We start from the raw sequence: 21,722 nt of genomic DNA, 5'->3' as shown, positions 1-21,722 counted from the left end.
TGACCGACTACTAGGTCACATGAGTTAATTTGAATTATTGAAGCTCTTCGTGTGGGCAGTGTTGGTGATGAAATGCTGCAGCATTTTGGATCAGCTGAAGGCTTTTCAGGGAGTTTTTAGGACATCCTGATAATAATGAATTACAGTTGTCCAGCCTGGAAGTAATAAATGCTTGAACTAGTTTTTCAGCATCACTCTGAGACAGGATATTTCTAATTTTAGAGATGTTGCACAAATGGAAGAAAGCAGTCTTACATATTTGTTTAATATGTGCATTGAAGGACATGTCCTGGTCAAAAATGACTCTTAGACTCCTCGTTGTTACTGTGTTACTGACAGCCCATTAACAGACAGAATCTGATATGAATTAATGGTAGGACTTCTCTGGGCAGTTTGAGGGTCACTGACATAAATTTAGAAACACCAATCAAAGAGAAAGAGTCTACCTAAATATGACTAGTATTGAATTAGTTGTACATGTAACACGCCCCGAGTGAGAGGGCAGCCAACAGATTATATCTGGTCCTGAAAAACAGGTAAATGATGAGATGGATGACAGGTAGTGTGTTTTCCTCTATGGTGTCTGCCAGATCTTCATTTATACACATTCATGTGTTCACAATGGGTTACCACCACTTCTGAGGCTACATCTGTTATAGTAGGGACTAATTTAATGGTTCATGCAGCACCCTCTGGTGGTTGTGCCTTGTGTTGTGCATTGCAGCTTGGCAATAAACGCAGTCACCGCATTAAGAGAGAACTGTCCTTGTCTCATTAATATTGCTGCTATTATAAAGCCCAGAGCTACCAAAACATGGTTTCAGAGGTTCTCTGGAGGGACGAAGAAGGTCAAGAAAAACAAAAGCTTTCTCACCAAAGAGAATTCACGCTGCAAGTTTGAATTAAAAGTACAGTAAGAGCTAAGCTAACAAATTAGCAAGTGCTAACTAGGATCTTGCGTCTAGCAGCATGGCAGGCGCGCCAACAGCTTTCCAAGTTGTCACCGCCGCCAAAGTTCGACTTTTCAAAGCCAGAACAGTGGCTGAAATGGATCCAACGCTTTAAGCGATTCAGGATTGCATCCGGACTCGAGCTACAATTGGAAAATAACCAGGTTAACACTCTGATATATCTTATGTTATATATACCATCTTCATCTCATGCGGCCCCCCTGGCGTCAGCTGGATGCTCAAGGCAAAAGCTGACGGGAATAACAAAATTCTCCCTTAGATAACAAGACTGTTGTTGTGACTCTCTCCCCCCTCCTTCAAGGCCACCCACGTCAACCGAAGATTGTTGACTTTTGCCTAACCGATTTAAGGGACACTTTCTCTTGGCTGAACACGGGACACACACACACATACGCATGTACACTGACACATACCTAAACTCACCCCCTCCAAACGCCTTCGAAGCTTATGTCTTCTGTGTTGTGAGCTGTGATGATTCATGTGTGCTGAGGTGTTCTCAAACTGATCTCCCTGTTGGAGCTCAGTCTGGGGGAGACCTGTCTTCCCCATGTGATGTTTGTGTAAGGGTAAGATGGCGCTGGCATAAGGCCGGCAGCCTTAACCCAATTTCCTTCGGGGCCAACCTTCGGGATCAAAGTTTTATTGAATTTAATTGAATTGAATTGAATACAAAATTGAGCTTAAAGCAGATGATAGCCATTTCCCCTGAAGGGTCCCACTTCCCCGTTACCCAAGTCAAAAAAGAGCTAGCTCATATGGAAGAGTTAGGGGTAATCTCCAGAGTAGAGCAGCCTACTGACTGGTGCGCAGGAATGGTTCCAGTACCCAAACCAAACGGAGAAGAAGTGCGTGTGCGTTGACTTGACCAAACTGAACAATTCTGTGAAAAGAGAAAGACACATGTTGCCATCAGTAGAGCACACCCTAGGACAACAGAGGTTTAACTCAGGATTTTGGCAAGTACCTTTGTCCAAGCCATTGACTGTACAAAACATGGACGACATGACAGCTCCCCCAAAATGAAGCCAAAACGTCTCTATCGCCCCCTGGTGTCTCGCTGCAGTATAGGTCATAAACCCCGCCTCCTCCATGTTAGCGGATGGGACTGGGGTCAGACTAAAATAAATTTATTCTCCTTAGATAATTTTTTTCCAAAGATTCTTTCTTTTGTTATCAATAGTTCTCATCATGCTGATTGATGTCCAAGGGGTCTCCTTTCCCATAAGTTTGATTCTAATTCCTACCGCGGCGATGTTAAATTGGGGTGAAACGTCATCATAGCAGCTTTGACTGGCAGCTGCAGTCACGGAGAAACTTGCGTATCTGTGTTCGGGAATAGCAGATAGAGCGTAGGCTCTGAGAGGAGGGCCAGCGTTTACGCTACGAAAACACGACCTAGTGTTTTAACCTGACAGCCTGAGGTGTTCTTCAGTAAACTGGACTACCTGACAGAAGGACCCGAGGCCCCGCTGCACTTTTTCGGTAAGTTAAACGTGTTTGTAAGCTAATCCGTAACTACCGTCCTTAGCTATGTCCTGAGACCTAGCTAGCTAAAATGAGCACTCGGCTGTCAGGGTTCGTTTAGCTAATCTGTGCAGGTGAATGAACTTACTAAAGAAATTAAGAGAAACGTTCCGGGCTAATCAGTCACTAATTACTGTTACTGTACTTTTATTACAAGTATTATACTTTAAAAACAACAGGCTGCACCCTGCTGCAGCTCCTGTGCAGAACTGATTATTAAATATGTGCAGACAACAGCATGTTTTCAGGCTCTTGCCACATCTGTAAAGACAGTAACATCTTTTTTAAAAGCTTGTACTTCAGTAACTCCTCATTAATCAGGAACTATTAAAGTACTGTAGTGTACTGTAATACTGAAAAAAAATGTAAGAGAAGAACTTCAGATCCTGAGTGTGTGAGGACAGAAGAATCAGCTTCATTTCAATTTTGAGGGATAAAATTTATAATTGAGTTTGATGGTTCTGTTCTCTTTGTGATTACAGGGGCTGCCCTCAGATTCAGACCTCAGCACCACCCAGTGACAGCAGACAGATCATCCAACATGTTCACATGTTAACTGCAAAATGAACTGATGAAAACAGTACAAAGGTTAAAGTACCACACGTGCTGTAGTGAAAGCTGCAGCTTTATTGATAAAGTTAAAGACAAAAAACAAAAGGATTAATCACTCATGTAACTGTGTCACTATATATCAGCATTAACAGGACCTCAGTTTGGTGTTTCACAAAGCTGCTGATCTCAGACCTGCACAGCTTCTGTTTTAAACACTTGATGTACTCAGCTGCATGAAGAGCACATGAGATTTTCTCTAACACAAGTTAATAAAACATGATGAAGGGCAAAGGTCGTCACTTGTATGTTGAACTACAAACTTGTCATCTGGAATTCTTTCACAGTTTTTTGCAGATAGTGTTATTTACCATAAAGTGATTCAGAGTTATTCATACCAGAGTAACCAGAGAGGATCATATATTTTTAAATATATAACTTTCCACAGGACTGAATATAATATCTTTATGTAAAAGTCTGGAGCCTCTGGGGAGTATCCGAGTATTTATAACATTACACAAACCAAAGGTCTCCATCACAGTGTTCATGAAATGCTGGGTTTATCCATCTCCTGGATCGGGCCTACAGAGGAGTGCTGAAGATTTCCCTGTGAGGGAGCTGCTGGTGAAGATCATGAGTCCTGCTTGATCAATGCGATGAGCTTCAGTCTTCATGGTGTTTCTTAAATGATGCCTCTCTCAGTGGGTCAACAGAACTTCTGGCACAGGACAGCTGTGATGAAAGAAAAGGAAGAAGTTTCTCCAAACCTCTGGACCCAGGAAACCCAGCTTGGTCCTGATGGTCTCCCTCACTAGTTTCTCTCCAGGGTGAATGTAGCTGTTGATAAAATATGGACTCTATTATTAAATGAAAAGAACAAATTAGACTACACTACTGAAACGTTCTGCTGATGTTTTTAAAGTCTCCATGTTACCAGGCTGTAGAGGGCTCTGAAGATTTAAACAGTTTTAGATCCATTACACTCAGTCTTATGTTAAAATCTCAAAGGACAGCATTATATGTTTGATATTAACAGTAACTCTGGGCCTCTGTAGAGTGTGCAGATGATCTCATCGCTGTCTAAAAATGGATAACAAACATAAGAAGTGCTGAATCCTTCAATAACACAGACTATTAGAGTAACAGGTGTGTAGCATCGCTAACTAGCTAGCAACAAGCCTCCAACACAGTGCGTATGCTAGCGGCTAATCTAGCAAACGAATTAACAACAAAGTGATTTTAGAACTATAAGATGATAAGCTGTGTGTCTTTTTTATAACAGTGACATGGTTGTATTTACCCTAATTAAACGAGTCGTCAGTCGCGGTAAACCAGCAAAAAAACTCGAGCAGCCGGTCTACGTAAAAAGTGTAGGGGGGCGTGTTTGCGGTCACGTCCAGCGAGTGTGTGGGCGGGAGCGTTACACAGTGGCTCCACCTCAAGTCACTACTGCGCAGACTCTGGCTCCAAATTTGCAAGATGGCAGCCTCCACAAGCGGGATATTTTGGCTTCATTTTTGCACAATGGGAGGAGGCGGAGTCGCGTCGTCCATGTTTTCTACAATCAATGGTCCAAGCAGTCAGCTCTTCTCACAACCTTCATCACGCTATTTGGAAGGTATTGTTTCAATAGACTCTGTTTCGCCATATCCTCAGCCCCTGAGCATTTTCTAAAATGAATGTCTCAGCTCTTGGAGGGGCTGGACAGAGTTGTCTGCCAAATGGATGACTTTATGGGTTATGCTGACACACAGACCCGGCACGAAAAGACACTAGTTGCAGCCCTCGAGCGGCTCACAAAAGCAGGTGTGACATTGAAAAGTGAGAAATGTGAGTTTGCAAAAACCTCAATTGAGTTCCTCGGACAGATCATTGACAGTACAGGAGTCAAAGCAGACCCAGAAAAAGTGAGAGGCACCCACCAATGTAAGTGGAGTGAGACGATTCCTGGGAATGGTTAATCATCTAGGCAAGTACCTTCCCCACCTAGCAAAGAAAACACAGCCATTGAGAGAACTACTCAGTACCAAAGTCATGTGGTGTTGGAGTGAGGCTCGACAAACAGTGCTGTACAGTGCAGCGAGGAATGCCCAGACCTCTACATTGCAGAGACCAAACAGCCACTTCACATACGCATGGCACAACATAGAAGAGGATCATTTGGGGGTCCATTGTCCCTCTTGGGGGCGACACTCCCAGAGCTTCACAGACATGTCAGAACCGAGTAAACCATCAAACTTGGCACTCTACAGTCCCAAAGCACAAACAACAGTATCAGCTGATGCAGCCTCCTATGGACTGGGAGCAGTGCTACTTCAGAAACAAGAGGATGATACAACCAAGGCAGAGGCCTTCGCTTTAAGAGTATTAACCCCCCACAGGACTAAAATATGCTCAAATAGAGAAGGAAGCGTTAGCCATAGACTGGGGATGCGAGCAATTCTCTGATTTTCTCATCGGCATTGCATGTTGAGAGAGATCACAAGCCAAGAACTTAGATGAATTGTCGCCACGAGCACAAAGACTGAGAATGAGATTAATGAGGTACTCTTTCACCATCTCACATGTCCCAGGCAAACACATAGCAACTGCAGATGTGCTGTCCAGATTGCCAGAAAGGATGGTTGAAATACATAAAATAGACTTGTATGCACATCAGGTGATTTCAGGCCTTCCTGCCACAGAGGAGAGACTACAACAAATAAGAGAGCAGCAAGACAAAGATGAAACACTAAAACAAGTCAAACTCTAGTGCAAAAATGGCTGGCCGGACAAACACAAAATACCAGATCCATGTTTCCCATATCACCAGCTTTCCCTCCCTGATTTTAAGCTCTAGTGGGAGTGTCCCTTAACTGGGTCGCTATTGATCATCTGCTTCAGCACCAGAAATGGAGTAGTTATTGTAATCGAATTACTTTTTTTCACACCAGCCTATTAATCAACGAAAGACCAAGACAGACTTTTAATTCATTTTAAAGCCTGATGCTTAGCCTCGTCCACCCCAGCTGTAAAACTCAGAAACCAGTCTTACTTGTTATCATCTATCGTCCACCTGGGCCTTACACAGAGTTTCTCTCTGATTTCTCAGACTTTTTATCTGATTTAGTGCTCAGCTCAGATAAAATCATTATTGTGGGTGATTTTAACATCCATGTAGATGCTAAAAATGACAGCCTCAACATGGCATTTAATCTGTTATTAGACTCAATTGGCTTCTCTCAGAATGTAAAAGAACCCACCCACCACTTTAATCACACTCTAGATCTTGTTTTAACATATGGCATAGAAACTGAAGATTTAACAGTGTTTCCTGAAAACCCTCTGCTGTCTGATCATTTCCTGATAATATTTACATTTACAATAATTGATTACACAGCAGTGGAGAGTAGACTTTATCACAGTAGATGTCTTTCTGAAAGTGCTGTAACTAAGTTTAAGAATATAATCCACCCACTGTTATCATCTTCAATGCCCTGTACCAACATAGAGCAGAGCAGCTATCTGAACGCTACTCCAACAGAGGTCGATTATCTTGTTAATAATTTTACCTCCTCACTACGTACGACTCTGGATACTGTAGCTCCTGTGAAAACTAAGGCCTCAAATCCAAAGTCCCTGACTCCGTGGTATAATTCTCAAACATGTAGCCTAAAGCAGATAACTCGTAAGCTGGAGAGGAAATGGCGTGTCACAAATTTAGAGGATCATCATTTAGCCTGGAGAAATAGTTTGCTGCTTTATGTGACCAAGTGGTCGGCGGGGTTAGATAAAAGGAAATAAAATGACAACGCCACCTAGGGGGATTTTCACCCCTAGGAAATATATTTAAGAAAAATAGATAAAAGGAATAAAAAGAGGCCGCACAGATTCAAGGATGCACTCCGAGGCAGGTTGGCTCCAATATTAAAAGTTTATTTATAATAAAAATAAATAAAATATTAGAAACCAAAATGTAGCGTCATTGTTGACAGTGTCTTAATGTGAAAATAAAACAATCATGGAACTTGAAAAGAAAATCACACAAAACGAAAATCACTGCAGCCCACCCGGTGCTGTACAAAAGAAAGTGTGAAAACGACCCACCACCTAAGGTCCCAGGGCCACTGGTACGTCCTCCGTTCACTAAAAGAAAACACAGAAAAATATGTTAAAAGAATAACAGGACACTGAGCGTCAGGCTCGCTACAGATGATACAAAGAACTAAAACACACTTTAATAGCTTTAATAAAAGAAACCACACACACACACACACACACACACACAGGAAGGCTTGTGCCCCGCGGGTCCACCCGTACTGGTAGTAATGGTCCCAGCCTCAATCGCGAGCTGGTCTGGCTCCCCACAGGCTAAGACCAGCAACGGGGGCAATTTAAAATCCCCGGCACGACACTCGGGCAAAGAATTGCTTCAGCCCGATCACAGAAGCATGGGCACACGCAACAATCCAGAGATAAAATAAAACCAGGCGAACCAGGAAATGGTAGGCCTACTTAATAAAACCAAATAAGACAAGGTAAAACAATTCAAAACCAAACAAGACAAGACAAGACAGCAGGCTCCACTGAGGAGGAGCCCTCACAACAACGGCTAGGCAGGTGTCTTGATTCTTCACTTAAGGCTGTGTGAGTTGCCACGGAGGTGAAGGCAGCGCTCAAACCCTAAAACAGATAAATGTAACCTTAGCCTCTTGTAGTGGTGAACGCTAATAAAAATAGTTTGAACAGCTTACCCCAGGACCGGAGGCGCTATACTCTCACTGGTGGGGGAAATCACACAAGCACCTCTCTCCGCAACGCCGGAATAAAACAACCTGCCGCGCTACAACAGGCCGCAAAAACTATTACTATACATTCCAATACTGAGAGGGAATCTGAGGTTAAGCGAGAGCATACCTGTGGCTGTCATATGATCTACTCTTGCCGATCAGTCCGTCGCAGAGTGTCAGCATTTACTGCTGCTTTGCGCTGAATGCATGGGAGGAATAATCCAAAGAAGCACCGGCTTAGCTTTATACCTGGTGCCAGCCTGCAATCAATATGCAGGTGGGTTCCCAATTGACCTAGTTTTGCAGTAAGAGCGAGCGCAGGAGAGAGCGAGAGCAGTAGAGCGAGCGAGCGAGAGAGAGAGAAAAGAAAGGCGAGTAGCCCATCCGGCTACATCTACCCCCCCTTTTTGTATTGGCGCCCCGACAATAACTCAAGAAACCTAACACCATGGCCTGAATACGGCGAGCTGCGCATTAGCGACTGGTGCAGATTCAACAGGACGTGGCAAGTGATGTACATTCGAGTGCTGACCAGCTGTTGAACGTGCTGTTCTCCGCAAGTGTGACCCACTCACCTCAGACTGTTCAACAGAGCCTGAGGAAGAACCTGGGGGAGCAGAGGTCGAGGGTGCTACAATCACACTGGGAGTAGACCTGAGCTCCACCGATGGAACTCTAGAGGCATCAGAAGATGACGCCACAGGTGCCACAGGTTGTGAAGGTACCTCAGGGACAAGGAGCCACAACTCATCATCACTCAGAGAGGTCCGCTCCGAGTCAGCAGGCACAGGCGGGGGTGGAGCCTGTGGACCAGGTGCAGGAGGTCCCGGGCTGACCTGTGCCTTCAACATGTCGCGATGGACATGCCGAACCTTCTCCAAGTCTACCACGGGGGCAATGGTATAAACAGCCCCATTCTCTTGGGGTGCCCTCAACACCTGATAGACCACAGAGCTCCATAGGTCCTGGATCTTGTGCCGACCCCGGGCGCTGTGATCTCGAAGATACACCAGCTGACCGACCTTTAAAGGAACAGGGTGGACTCTCTGGTCATGGCGCTCCTTGCGACGGTCAGCAGCCAGCGACAACCGTGCCCGAGCTCCCTCAAAAGCCACCATTAACCTGGCTTGATGCTCGGCCACCCAGTCCTGAACCTCTCCAGGCACTGGGTCCTGAACCCGGCCTAGAAGGAAATCAATAGGCAGCCTAGGATCCCTGCCAAACATCAGGAAAAACGGCGACTCTCCAGTGCCCTGATGGGGTGTGCTATTATAGCAAAAGAGCATGTGTGGTAAGCACGCAGCCCAGTCACGTTTCCGAGATGATGGCAGGGTCCGTAGGAGGTTGTGGAGGGTCCGGTTAAACCGTTCGCACTGTCCATTACCTGCTGGGTGGTAAGGGGTTGTACGGGACTTGGCTACCCGATACAACTCGCATAGCTGTTGCATCACCAAACTCTCAAAATTTCTACCCTGGTCAGAGTGGAGGCGGCTAGGAACGCCAAACTTAAAAAACCACTCTGTTAACAGGGCCTGGGCCACAGTAGAGGCCCGCTGGTCCCGGGTAGGGACTGCAACAGTGTATTTGCTAAAAACGTCAGTCATAACCAAGACGTTTTCAACTCCACTACGGGAAGGTTCCAACACTGTGAAGTCTATGGCCAGGATTTCATTTGGCCTAGACGCCAATAGGTGACCCATATAACTATGAGACCCCAACTCCGAGTCCTTTGCAACCTGACAGCGTTCACAACACTGAACCCATTGCTTGATGTCAGAGGACATGCCGGGCCAATAGCAACGCTGCCTGACCAGTTCAGTGGTACGCTCAATACCTTGGTGCCCATGGTCCTGGTGCAGTTGCCTCAAGGTCTCAGGCTTCAGAGCCTCTGGAAGGACAAGTTGGAGGGCTTCCTCACCTCCACCCGGACGCAAAATGCAGCGATAAAGGATGCCATCCTTCTCCACCAGACGGTCCCACTGACGCAGCAGAACCATGACTGGTTTGGGGAGCTGACTCCTTTCCTCCGAAGAGGGCGGGGACTGCCTCCTCCAGTATACCAAGAAATCCTTGAGGAGGGGATCAGCCTCCTGCAAAGCACGAATATCCCCTGGAGAATGAGACGGAAAGGCCCCAATCTCCGACTGAGTAACAGCGGGCAGCACTGCTGGACACGGAGCCTGCTGAAGCGAAGTGGGGATGGGAGTCCCAAGCAACACGCCCTCGGCCAGGCTGGAGCTCGTCTCATACTGTCGGGAGAGAGCATCAGCATTCCTATTACTGCGGCCTGAGCGATACTTAATCTCAAAGTCGAATGCCGCCAGCTGGGAGGCCCACCTCTGCTCGGTGGCACCCAGCTTAGCTGAAGAGAGGTAACTGAGTGGATTGTTATCAGTGTAAACCACGCACTTGTGCCCCAGCAAGTACTCCCGAAACTTCTCGGCCATGGCCCACTTGAGCGCAAGAAACTCCAGCTTCATAGAGCTGTAATTGTCCATATTGCGCTCATGGGGCCGGAGACCTCGACTGGCATAAGCCACTGGCCGGACAACACCCTCTACTTCTTGGGAGAGGACTGCACCCAAGCCACTGTGACTGGCGTCAATCTCCAATATGAATGGACGTGTGAAATCAGCATACGCCAGCACAGGGGCAGACACAAGTTTGGCTTTCAGGGCCTCAAAACTCTCCTCACACTGAGGTGTCCAGATAGCACTCAAACTCTGTCCCGAGCCCTTCTTTGTCTTGGTGCCAGCCAATTTAGCCACCACTTGATGCAGGGGAGCCGCCAATGTGGCAAACCCCTCCACAAAGCGCCGATAATAGCTGGCGAAACCCAAAAAGGATCGCAACTCTGACACGGAACGAGGACACTGCCACTTGGCTACTGCGTCAACCTTGGCTGGATCTGTGGAGACACCCTCACAAGAGATTACATGGCCCAAGTAGTTAACCTTCTGCTGGAAAAAGGCACACTTTTCTAGCTTAGCCTTGAGCCCCTCTTGCTGCAGCCTTTTCATCACCATCTCTAGCCGTTGCAGATGCTGAGAAACGGATGAGGAAAACACAATGATGTCGTCCAGGTACAGCAGTAGCGACTGACACTGCTGATCCCCGAACATCCGCTGCATTAGGCGCTGAAAAGTACCAGGAGCATTGCACAGCCCGAATGGCATTCGATTCCATTCGAACAGGCCAAACGGCGTGCAAAAAGCGGTCTTAGGCTTATCCTGCTCAGAGACTGGCACCTGGTGGTACCCGCTGGCCAGATCGATGGTAGAAAACCAGCGTGCGCCAGCAAGGGCATCCAGACTTTCCTCGATGCGAGGTAAAGGGAAGGCGTCCTTCCTCGTTTTGCTATTCAGCAAACGGTAGTCAACGCACAGACGGAGGCTTCCATCCTTCTTGCGGACCAACACGATGGGAGAAGCATAAGGACTGCTACTCTCCCGAATTACCTGGGCCTCCAATAGCTGATTGATATGGGCCCTGACGGCCTCATAATCAGAAGGAGGAATCCGCCTATACCTCTGCCGGACGGGTACATCATCAAGCAGAGGTATATCGTGCGAGATAAGGTTCGTGCAGCCCAAGTCTCCCTCATGAGTGGAGAAAACAGAGCGGTACTTTTGCAAAAGTAACCGTACCTCATGTTGCTCTGACTCAGCGAGAGCAGACAGGTCAATTGCATCCACCATGTCTCGAGCAGGGCTGCTGGTTGTATGGGAGGAAACTGTGGCGGGAAAAGAGTGTTCCTCACCAACACCAGCAGGGAGGCTAACAACAGTAGCTTGGCTGATCACTCCTAAATGGGTCCGTGGGTGGAGGACAGCTTCAGCTGTTCCCACATTAGTGACTGGGATATAGGCAACACCCTTATCCACCTGGACCAAACATGGAGAGGCCAGCAACCCAACTGGCAGCCCGGACTCAGGAGGCTCGAAAAGCACAGACTGGCCTGACAACTGCTGTGAACAAGTGGTGGCCACCAGCTGCATGACACCACCAGGTATCCGCACGGCCCGCGGGCCCTGTACCTTGACGGTACCAACACGGTCCTCTGGGGCTTGGGCTGCAGACTGGTGACACTGATGTAAGGCCTCCAAAACTGGTCTCGGTGCCTGTGACACAGAAGGAGAATTAAACAAGGAGCCACCGAAAGCCCCAAACAGCTCTTGATAACAGCGACGGATGACATTCATTCCTAAAATACCAGGAACAGAGGGCGTGGCACCAGGAGGGTCCTTCACTATGAGGATCCCACAAGAGGGCATTTCCTTGCCACACAGGAGTACACTGAGCTCCAAATAGCCAATGTAAGGAATGGCAAGCCCATTGGCAGCCCGAAGCTGTAACCAATGGCATGACTGAAGGCGTTCTTGTCCCCAAGGGGCAAAATGCGTCAAAAAGAAGCTCTCTGTAATGGTGGAAACCATGGAACCAGTATCCACCAAACAAGGGACAGTCACCCCACTAATCAGCACATCCATCTTTGGACACGATGAAATTAACCTGCCAATCCTATCTTTCTGTGAGCCAGTGAACTCCCCACCTGAACTGTGGATCTGCAGCTCAGAGGGTTTTAGTTTCCCGACTGGGTAGCGGAAAGGTGATTGCCAACTGCCGTACGAGGAGGGCCTGAATCAGAACCTGCTCTGGTGCGGCGTGAAACCCGCTCCCCAGTGCACTCCCTAGCAAAGTGTCCTGGCTGCTGACACCGGCGACAAATCACCGAGCCAGCCCGTGAAGGCCGAACACCTCTTCGGGGGTTCTGTAAAGAAACCACTGTCTCAGTGAGCTGATTTAACTGCTCTTGCTGGCGCTTTAGGAGTTCCTTTAGCTCATGCCACTCAGACTCAGGCATACCAACAGGAGCAGACCTAGGGCTAGTGCGCACCCCACACTGGAAACCATACGCTGATGGGTGGGAATAGCCACGGTCGCGAACACCGCCTGGAAACCCTTCTCTTTCCCATCTAATTGCTTCCCCACGCACCTCTAACAAGGTGGCAGTAGGCACACGGCGAACATATTGTTTAAGCTCTCTGCGGAGAGCACTGTCAGCAACATGTTCTACAAACTGGTCTCGGAGCAACACCTCTGCATTACGCATGCCATCAGGTGCACTGTGTTTCACTTGCTCCATCAAAGCCATTAGCGCTAAGGAAAACTCCTGCAAAGTCTCTCCCTCCCGCTGTCTCCTCGAAAAGAAAGCCTGCTGCAGAGTGACATAGGACTGCGCATTACCATACAGTTCCTTTAAAATGGTCAACACCCGAGCAGGATCCCCTCGCTCTGAATTAGGGCGAAATTTGATCTCCTCCCTTGCTTCTCCCTCTAAATGATCAAAAATAAAAAATGCTTGATCAGCAACAGACAGGTGCCGGGCACGCATGCACGCTTGAACCTCTTCAACCCATTCAGATATATTGATGCCCGTTCTGCCATTAAACATGGGACATTTACGGTCCCTAGGCACCACCACCAAACGCTCTGTAACAGCGGCTTGGCTACCAACATTTGGTATGCAACCAGCTGGTGCGAAGGAGGCCGACGCGGCACCACCACCAGACTCCAGCACAGCGCCTCTATCCCGGCGCAATTGCTCATTATCTGCTTTTAACTGTGCTACCAAGTCTCTAAGTTGCTGCAATTCTTCCTCCATAATAAATTTTAGACCAAAACAGGGAAAATTAAATCAGCAAGGTGCTAAAATCCTATTACTCTTCCTCCTAAACCTGGATACTGCTGTCTTGTCTATAATCACACTTAAAAAGAAATAGAGCCTTCAAACAGGTAAACTATGCTCTCTACAAAAATAAAACAATTTACAAAACCAAACATCTACCTCAAATGTGCATCCTGTCGACCAACGCCAAGTATGTGACCAAGTGGTCGGCGGGGTTAGATAAAAGGAAATAAAATGACAACGCCACCTAGGGGGATTTTCACCCCTAGGAAATATATTTAAGAAAAATAGATAAAAGGAATAAAAAGAGGCCGCACAGATTCAAGGATGCACTCCGAGGCAGGTTGGCTCCAATATTAAAAGTTTATTTATAATAAAAATAAATAAAATATTAGAAACCAAAATGTAGCGTCATTGTTGACAGTGTCTTAATGTGAAAATAAAACAATCATGGAACTTGGACTTACCAGCAGCCGTGGACCCAAAAGAAAATCACACAAAACGAAAATCACTGCAGCCCACCCGGTGCTGTACAAAAGAAAGTGTGAAAACGACCCACCACCTAAGGTCCCAGGGCCACTGGTACGTCCTCCGTTCACTAAAAGAAAACACAGAAAAATATGTTAAAAGAATAACAGGACACTGAGCGTCAGGCTCGCTACAGATGATACAAAGAACTAAAACACACTTTAATAGCTTTAATAAAAGAAACCACACACACACACACACACACACACACACACACAGAGGAAGGCTTGTGCCCCGCGGGTCCACCCGTACTGGTAGTAATGGTCCCAGCCTCAATCGCGAGCTGGTCTGGCTCCCCACAGGCTAAGACCAGCAACGGGGGCAATTTAAAATCCCCGGCACGACACTCGGGCAAAGAATTGCTTCAGCCCGATCACAGAAGCATGGGCACACGCAACAATCCAGAGATAAAATAAAACCAGGCGAACCAGGAAATGGTAGGCCTACTTAATAAAACCAAATAAGACAAGGTAAAACAATTCAAAACCAAACAAGACAAGAGAAGACAGCAGGCTCCACTGAGGAGGAGCCCTCACAACAACGGCTAGGCAGGTGTCTTGATTCTTCACTTAAGGCTGTGTGAGTTGCCACGGAGGTGAAGGCAGCGCTCAAACCCTAAAACAGATAAATGTAACCTTAGCCTCTTGTAGTGGTGAACGCTAATAAAAATAGTTTGAACAGCTTACCCCAGGACCGGAGGCGCTATACTCTCACTGGTGGGGGAAATCACACAAGCACCTCTCTCCGCAACGCCGGAATAAAACAACCTGCCGCGCTACAACAGGCCGCAAAAACTATTACTATACATTCCAATACTGAGAGGGAATCTGAGGTTAAGCGAGAGCATACCTGTGGCTGTCATATGATCTACTCTTGCCGATCAGTCCGTCGCAGAGTGTCAGCATTTATTGCTGCTTTGCGCTGAATGCATGGGAGGAATAATCCAAAGAAGCACCGGCTTAGCTTTATACCTGGTGCCAGCCTGCAATCAATATGCAGGTGGGTTCCCAATTGACCTAGTTTTGCAGTAAGAGCGAGCGCAGGAGAGCGAGCGAGCGAGAGAGAGAGAAAAGAAAGGCGAGTAGCCCATCCGGCTACATTTATAAGAAAGCCCTCCGCAAAGCCAGAACATCTTACTGTTCGTCACTGATTGAAGAAAATAAGAACAACCCCAGGTTTCTCTTCAGCACTGTAGCCAGGCTGACAAACAGTCAGAGCTCTACTGAGCCAACAATCCCTTTAACGTTAACTAGTAATGACTTCATGAACTTCTTCACAAATAAAATTTTTATCATTAGAGAAAAAATTACCAATAATCATCCCACAGATGTAATATTATCTACAGCTACTTTTAGTACCATAGATGTTAAGTTAGACTCTTTTTCTCCAATTGATCTTTCTGAGTTAACTTCAATAATTAATTCCTCCAAACCATCAACGTGTCTTTTAGACCCCATTCCTACAAAACTGCTCAAAGAAGTCCTGCCATTAATTAATTCTTCAATCTTAAATATGAGCAACCTATCTCTAATAATCGGCTATGTACCACAGGCCTTCAAGCTGGCTGTAGTTAAACCTTTACTTAAAAAGCATCTCTAGACCCAGCAGTCTTAGCTAATTATAGGCCAATCTCCAACCTTCCTTTCATATCAAACATCCTTGAAAGAGTAGTTGTCAAACAGCTAACAGATCATCTGCAGAGGAATGGCTTATTTGAAGAGTTTCAGTCAGGTTTCAGAGCTCATCACAGCACAGAAACAGCTTTAGTGAAGGTTACAAATGATCTTCTTATGGCCTCTGACAGTGGACTCATCTCTGTGCTTGTCCTGCTAGACCTCAGTGCAGCGTTCGATACTGTTGATCATAATATCCTATTAGAGCGATTAGAACATGCTGTAGGTATTACAGGTACTGCACTGCAGTGGTTTGTATCATATCTATCTAATAGACTCCAATTTGTGCATGTAAATGGAGAGTCCTCTTCACACACTAAGGTCAATTATGGTGTTCCACAGGGTTCAGTGCTAGGACCAATTCTATTTACATTATACATGCTTCCCTTAGGCAGCATCATTAGAAGACATAGCATACATTTTCACTGCTATGCAGATGACACGCAGCTCTATCTATCCATGAAGCCAGGTAACACACACCAATTAGTTAAACTGCAGGAATGTCTTAAAGACATAAAGACCTGGATGGCCGCTGACTTTCTGCTTCTTAATTCAGATCAAACTGAGGTTATTGTACTCGGTCCAGAAAATCTTAGAAATATGGTATCTAACCAGATTCTTACTCTGGATGGCATTACCTTGGCCTCCAGTAACACTGTGAGGAACCTTGGAGTCATTTTTGACCAGGACATGTCCTTCAACGCACATATTAAACAAATATGTAAGACTGCTTTCTTCCATTTGTGCAACATCTCTAAAGTTAGAAATATCCTGTCTCAGAGTGATGCTGAAAAACTAGTTCATGCATTTATTACTTCCAGGCTGGACTACTGTAATTCATTATTATCAGGATGTCCTAAAAACTCGCTGAAAAACCTTCAGCTGATCCAAAATGCTGCAGCAAGAGTCCTGACAGGGACTAGAAAGAGAGAGCATATTTCTCCTGTTTTGGCTTCCCTTCATTGGCTTCCTGTTAAATCCAGAATTCAAAATCCTGCTCCTCACATACAAGGTCTTAAATAATCAGGCCCCATCTTATCTTAATGACCTTGTAGTACCATATCACCCTATTAGAGCACTTCGCTCTCACACTGCAGGCCTACTTGTTGTTCCTAGAGTATTTAAAAGTAGAATGGGAGGCAGAGCCTTCAGTTTTCAGGCCCCTCTTCTGTGGAACCAGCTTCCAGTTTGGATTCAGGAGACAGACACTATCTCTACTTTCAAGATTAGGCTTCAAACTTTCCTTTTTGCTAAAGCATATAGTTAGGGCTGGACCAGGTGACCCTGAATCCTCCCTTAGTTATGCTGCAATAGACGTAGGCTGCCGGGGATTCCCATGATGCATTGAGTTTTTCCTTTCCAGTCACCTTTCTCACTCACTATGTGTTAACAGACCTCTCTGCATCGAATCATATCTGTTATTAATGTCTGTCTCTCTTCCACAGCATGTCTTTATCCTGTTTTCCTTCTTTCACCCCAACCGGTCGCAGCAGATGGCCCCGCCCCTCCCTGAGCCTGGTTCTGCCGGAGGTTTTTTCCTGTTAAAAGGGAGTTTTTCCTTCCCACTGTCGCCAAAATGCTTGCTCATAGGAGGTCATATGATTGTTGAGTTTTTCTCTGTATCTACTGTACAATATAAAGCGCCTTGAGGCGACTGCTGTTGTGATTTGGCGCTATATAAATAAAACTGAATTGAATTGAACTTTTTTCAAGTAACAAGCACTGAGCACGCTGCGATGGGAATATGACATTCACAAAGAAACCCCCGGATCCTCCCACTGACATGATCACTCCTTCTTCCCCACTGCTATCAGACTCCTGAACAGCTGACCTACCTCAAATGCAATTTACACATCAGGATAATTTTCACACTAAGTTCATTTTGTACATTAAGCTCCTTTGTACATCCATTTACATTGACAACTGCATACCTCACTTATCTTCATTGACTTATTTTTGTACTTATTTATTTATCTTTCACTATTTTTTATCCTTATTTATCTTGTTCCTCCAACTCTTACCTTCCATACATTTGTGTATGGACAGCAAAGGAGGGTTTTCATTGCAGGGAGAAATGCTTTTTCTTCTATACACATGACAATAAGCACTTTGAATCTTTGAATCTTGAATCTTGAATGACCGCTGTGGGCAAACCTCCACCCGCCCCATTGCTGCTAAACAGGTGACAATAGATTTAAGTGCTGCTGAATCTTTGATTTTATTTATTTTCTGCTGTGTTTTACTTGCATCTATTTGAAAGAGTGAGTGTAAACACAAAACATGATTTTAGTTTATATGCTGGAATATGCAGACAATATGTTTAAATGTTAAACATATTTCTTCAAGTCAAAGACTGTTGCATATAATTTAATTTTTGCTTGATGCAAAAAGTTAAAAGATTAAAACTAATGAAACAAGTTTTAAAAAGAGACTTTTTCATTTGATTCAGTTTTATATGATGGTTTATGGAGAAAAAATAGAATTGGGCTGAAAGGTCTGTTGCTTTATTACACATAAGTAATGGGATTACTTTCTTAGAGAAGTGATCAGTAATTAGTAACTAATTAGTATTTTCAAGTAACTTGACCAACACTGCTCATCACATGACCCAAGGTGTGAAAAGGGTGTGTGTCATCATCAGCAGGTGAAACCACTCAAAGACCCTGACCCCCATCATGTGACCTACTGAAATCAACTGACCCAAGGTGTGAGTGGGCGTTAAAACGACCGGATTATAGATGGCAGACAGTTGGTGTGGTAAGCCCCACCCTCTGTTCAAAGATGGTCGCTCACAGTGGACATAGATGCTTCGTTCACTCCTCTTTCAAACTGTTTTCTCTGTCCACAATGTGAACACTGGCATTCTCAGAGAGTGACCTTTGAACTTTGGATGCAGATGAACAGCTGCATCTAAATTGATTTCATGAGTCTTTTACTTACTCTCAAAGTGTTAAATGCTTTAAGGAAACTCCTCAACATATAAAACCCCAAAAGAGCACCGAGATGGTCCAGCCAGATGCTCTTAGTACAGCCGAGGTCTCGACTGAAGCATAGAGGAGATCGGGCCTTCACAATGCATTTCTTACTTGGAAATTCCGAATGGGAATAGTAGAAAGTAGAATGGGAAACTTCATTATCTTCAATGTGCTATTGCTGTGTGATTTTTATTACTATTAATGAAGGATACTCAACACAGCTAACATTGTTAGCTGGTGTTAGCTGAGGTTAGTTCATAGACTGCAGACTGTTAGACTGTTTCTAAATACTTTCACTAGTCCAGACCTAAGTTCACACGGGAGTTCGGACTTCCCGAGAATGTAGCGCAATCGTTCTACAATTGTAACGGCAGTGTACGTGATGACATCACAGCTCCATCCCCTCTTAATTTAACTGTGATTAATATTTGCAATGGAAATTACACATGACATTAAAAAATTACACATGATGTCGTAGATTTCGTTAAGAAAAAAAGATAATTTAAAAAAGAATCTTAAGCACTTTGGCAAAATTCACTTTTATGTATCATCTGTTTCATGTCTAATAAGCGTCATACAGCTAAGCATAATCACTACATGACAGAAACGCAAGCTTCATCTCTTTTAATAAACACGGTACACATGTATGCCTGAACAAAACCAGTGAGATGTTGGAACACTTTTATTATTATTTTAGTAAACAGTCAAAACTTACAGCAGACAGCTGCTGGGGTTTGGAGGAGAATTGAACAAATATTTCAAATATAATCTGATCCTTTTTGGAGCAGCTTTCAGGATCTCCACGTATTAACATGCTGTTTTTAGACTTGATGGATAGCATTAACAACCTGCTAGTTGCAAATAATCATGTGCAGTTCCACATGATTATTAACAGACAGAAAGAAAACATATTACTGATACAGAAATAGTTTTCTGTACGAGATCGCTGCAAAAAGTGCAGCCTTACCTAATGTCCACCCTACTTTTACTCATTTTATATTAAGATTTAAAAATCTAGTTGGTATTGGTATGGCGAGTAACCTTCAGTAATAGTAATAAGTCACACAGCAATAGGACATTCATGTAGTTGTAAAAATTATGACAATAGATTAAGTAATCCAAAGTATTCAGTTACAAATATGTTACAAAATACATTTTGGGGCATGTATTCTGCAATCTGTAGTGAAATACATTTAAATGTACCCTTCCCAACACTGGGAATCACTTGCCACTTGATATTCGTACTTCAGAGTCTATACCAGGGGTCGGCAACCCGCGGCTCCGGAGCCGCATGCGGCTCTTTAGTCCTTATACTGCGGCTCCGCGTGGTTTGGGAAAATAAATTAGAAGTATTTAGCTGAAGTGTATTTTATTTATGTTAGTTCTTTTTAACTCGTAGTTCTAAATTGGAAGATTGTTGTGATTTTGAAATATAAAAATAAAATTATATTCTATTATTTTTTTCATCGCTCAAAATAAGAGTCACACTCGCGGAAGCCGGTATACCCGCCGAAACGCCGTGCATTTATCGAGACTTTCAACCCTACGGATCTTCGGATACACATTATGTCAGCAGCTGTTCTCCACCGTGAACTATGATAAAGACAAACACCGTGAGTAAACTGACTTCGTATATCCCCGATTTGCGGACTCTGTGCACAGAGGTTCAGGAGCAAAGTCCCATTGTAAACATATCACGGCAGACCCGACGATGTTTCCATGAACACGCTTTTGAGCATCTCTTTATTGAGCACTTTTCACACACGGTTGCTGTACGCATACAGCCGGCTGTAGCCTTTCAGCTCACAGCCCAACATACACCACCAACAACACAACAGCACAGATAGCGCAGACGTAAAGGCGGCGAGGCGTGATTGCGGGTGTCGCTCAGGTGCGTCCGCCTCCCCTGCAGCGGCGCTGCAAACCACGCCCCGCCGCACGCGTTAACCAGGTAAAATACATATTTAGGCAGAATTTTGCAAATATCTATTTTTCATTTTTCAGCAGCATAGTGCTTTTTTCCAATTATTTTTTAAGAGTCAGGTCAAGGCTCCAACAGCCCAAAGGAGATATAAGGGTGGCGGCTGACAACAGTTTTTGTTTGCTACATGGATCATTTTAGTTCAGCTGGGTGTCTTTCCTTTTGTTATATTTCTTTAAGAGTTCAAAATGTGTTAATTACGTAAATAAAATGTAATTTTCTCTGTAGCACTTCATGGATTTCATAAGCAACACACCTTAGTTGTTCACACAAAGCACAAAGGTAAAAAACAATATATACAGTGTTATCTTCATTTTAGATGTCAAAAAGTATTTGCGGCTCCCAGTGTTTTCTTTTGCGTGGAAACCGGGTCCAAGTGGCTCTTTGGGTGTAAAAGGTTGCAGACCCCTGGTCTATACAGTGTTTCAAATCTCGTCTTGAAACTCACTTTTTTACGCTGGCTTGATGAAACTCAAAGTTCAGTTTGAGCACCATCAGGTTTGTTTTGTGTTTGTTTTGTTTTTATGTTAAATATGTTGCCTTTGCCTCATATCATGTGTTATTTTTCCATTTTCTCTTGTTCATGAACTACTTGTGAAGCACTTTGGGCAACTTTGTTGCTTTTAAATGTGCTATAGAAATAAAATTGATAACTGATGTTATGAAGTGGCTGTTTGGTTTTTCCAGGTCTGAGCTGTCGTCGCTGTACTGCACAGCTACACTAGGTTGTTGACTTTGTGGCCGGTGTGCTTGGAGAAGCCTCTGCTGAGTTTCTCTGATACCCAGGACCTCCCTGCCGTGAGGTCACAGCCGTCACGTTACGCCATATTGAGTGTCGCTGATGCTGCGTGTGTTTTATTGTGGTACAGCACCATTGCTTTCAGGCGTTGGTGGTATAGTGGTTAGCATAGCTGCCTTCCAAGCAGTTGACCCGGGTTCGATTCCCGGCCAACGCAGTCTCCCTTTTACGACCGCTGAGACAGATTTCGGTTGTTCTGTTTCTTCTTGTCGGGTTTCAGCGGCTCCCGGCGCTCATGAAAGAAAAGAATCTTCCTTAAACTGC

The 21,722-nt window shown here is 44.9% G+C and overlaps 2 long non-coding RNA genes and 1 other non-coding gene across 6 annotated transcripts; 1 reads left to right on the top strand and 2 right to left on the bottom strand.

The window, feature by feature from the left end:
* Positions 1-7,060: 7,060 nt before the first annotated feature.
* Positions 7,061-8,689, bottom strand: LOC112842181 (uncharacterized). Of its 2 annotated transcripts, XR_003213888.1 has the most exons (4): positions 7,941-8,689; positions 7,778-7,866; positions 7,344-7,706; positions 7,061-7,169 (listed from the first exon to the last, which is right to left on the bottom strand). It is a non-coding gene; the product is annotated as an uncharacterized LOC112842181 (long non-coding RNA). The 2 variants fall into 2 exon arrangements; XR_003213889.1 differs by lacking the exon at positions 7,344-7,706 and having other exon boundaries at positions 7,941-8,687.
* Positions 8,690-13,759: 5,070 nt separating this feature from the next.
* LOC112842183 (uncharacterized) lies at positions 13,760-15,084 on the bottom strand. Of its 3 annotated transcripts, XR_003213891.1 has the most exons (4): positions 14,880-15,084; positions 14,717-14,805; positions 14,283-14,645; positions 13,760-14,100 (listed from the first exon to the last, which is right to left on the bottom strand). It is a non-coding gene; the product is annotated as an uncharacterized LOC112842183 (long non-coding RNA). The 3 variants fall into 3 exon arrangements; XR_003213892.1 differs by lacking the exon at positions 14,283-14,645; XR_003213890.1 differs by lacking the exon at positions 14,880-15,084 and having other exon boundaries at positions 14,717-14,873.
* Positions 15,085-21,543: 6,459 nt separating this feature from the next.
* trnag-ucc (transfer RNA glycine (anticodon UCC)) lies at positions 21,544-21,615 on the top strand. The gene has a single exon. It is a non-coding gene; the product is annotated as a tRNA-Gly (tRNA).
* Positions 21,616-21,722: the final 107 nt, after the last annotated feature.

This window comes from Oreochromis niloticus, linkage group LG14 (assembly GCF_001858045.2).
Source record: "Oreochromis niloticus isolate F11D_XX linkage group LG14, O_niloticus_UMD_NMBU, whole genome shotgun sequence".
In the NCBI taxonomy this organism is placed as follows: domain Eukaryota; kingdom Metazoa; phylum Chordata; class Actinopteri; order Cichliformes; family Cichlidae; genus Oreochromis; species Oreochromis niloticus.
Note: the sequence above shows the minus strand (reverse complement) of the source record. Positions and strands in the feature narration are given on the sequence as shown.